We start from the raw sequence: 2,024 nt of genomic DNA, 5'->3' as shown, positions 1-2,024 counted from the left end.
GTGGGCTTGCTTTAATTTTCCTCAGCTTCAACTTGAGTTTACATAGGAGCAATTGATGGTCTGTTCCACAGTCAGCTCCTGGCCTGGGTTTAGCGGATGATTTCTGTGAATGCCATCTGGGGAAGTCCATGTGTGTAGTTGCCGTTTGTGTTGTGGGAAAAGGTATTTGCTATCCTATGAACAAGTCATTGGTCTTGCAGAATTCTATTATGTGATCTCCAGCTTCATTTCTGTCACCAAGACCATATTTTCCAACTACCGTTCCTTCCTCTTTGTTTCAACGTTTGCATTCCAATCGTCAATAATTATCAATGTACATGTATTGCACGCCTTATCGATTTCTGACTGAAGACTTTGCTAGAATTCTTCAATCTCTTCATTCCCAGTGTTTGTGGTTGGTTTATAAATTTGAATAATAGTTGTATTGATTAGTTTTCCTTAAAGGCTCATAGATGGTTGTAGTTACATAATCTGATGTCAACTTGTGGAGGGGTGGAGTCTAGCCTGTCAATCAGGTCACAGCTTGATGACCTCATCTGGAGGCGCTATGGAGACGGGACACTCACTCACTCACTCCCTGCGAGACATTCAAGTTGACAAGACACAAGAGCCCTGGAGCTGGAGGAGCACATGGAGACCCCTGCCTCCACTGCCACTGGATCCACAAGGCTTTCCACCCACTGGCCTGTGATCTTCTTGTATTTGGCATCATTGCATGTGTTGCGTGAGTCTGAAGAGGAATTTATAGATTGGTTTTGTGTGGGATGCAAAAGGGTTTTTGGTTGTCTCCCCCAAATATATGCCAAACCTAAGACGCTGCTTGCTACACATGGTAAAGGACTGTACACTTGGAGGTCAAAGCAAGATGCTTAGAGGTTATTTTCCCTAAGGGTTATCAGCCATGGAGAGCAATCAGACTGTATCGTCTGTCTCACCCTAAGTAGGGCCCACTCTCTTCTGATAAGGGTAGTGGATTGCCTCCCTGAAGGAGAGTCTAGAGGCAAGGTTGAGCCCACTCAAGGATGATCAAGGTTAGGCTGTCATCTTGAGTCTAGGGCCCACCTATCTTATTACATGTGTACCCCTAGTCCCTCCCCTTCCTATTACATGTCCACCCTAGCTCATCCCCTTCCTGTGATGCATATGCCTACTGTACAGCCCCTTCCTGGTCAGAAATAAAGAGCATACTCTCGTTTGTCCCTCCTCCTCTTGCGCTCTGCATGGACCTGGCTGCTGAGATCATGGCCGTCCCAGGAGTGAGCATGCTACCATAAAATGTGTCTGACTCCTTTATTTCACTCTCTCCTATCTCTCTTATTCTCTATGACTTTACTATGATCTCTATATATTAGATCCATGCAGTTGTTCCTACGGAACCCCGATATTGTCAGAGGCTGGTTTACTCTAACAGTTTCAGACTTACGGACTTGATCTGGACTGGGCTGGGATATTTTCTTAATGTACAATTGCTCTCTGATATAAAACTCTCTCTTACACACATATGAGTGTCCATAAATTTGTTTCTCTAGCCTACCCAGGCTAACACATAGATATATTCCTATCTCAGTACTGTACTACACGATCGATCTTGAAATTTCCTTTTTTTAATTATTTTTTTAGATATTGATATGTTTATTTTTTATATACACAATGATTTTGTACAAATATAAACATGTATATTGTATGTTGTACATTGCTTTCCTTTTCTTTTTTTCTAATCATTTTATTGGGGGGCTCATACAACTCTTATCACAATCCATACATACATCAATTGTGTCAAGCACATTTGTACGTTAGTTGCCCTCATCATTCTCAAAACATTTGCTCTCCACTTAAGCCCTTGGCATCAGCTCCTTATTTCCCCCCCCTCCCTAATGAACCCTTGATAATATATACATTATTATTATTTTGTCATATCTTGCCCTGTCCGACGTCTCCTTTCACCCACTTTTCGGTTGCCCGTCCCCCAGGGAGGAGGTTATATGTAGATCCTTGTAATCGGTTCCCTCTTTCCACCCCACCCT

Source organism: Echinops telfairi, unplaced genomic scaffold (assembly GCF_000313985.2).
Source record: "Echinops telfairi isolate 266 unplaced genomic scaffold, ASM31398v2 ScPeMD7_7458;HRSCAF=8496, whole genome shotgun sequence".
Taxonomy (NCBI): Eukaryota; Metazoa; Chordata; class Mammalia; order Afrosoricida; family Tenrecidae; genus Echinops; species Echinops telfairi.
This window is presented reverse-complemented; position numbering follows the sequence as displayed.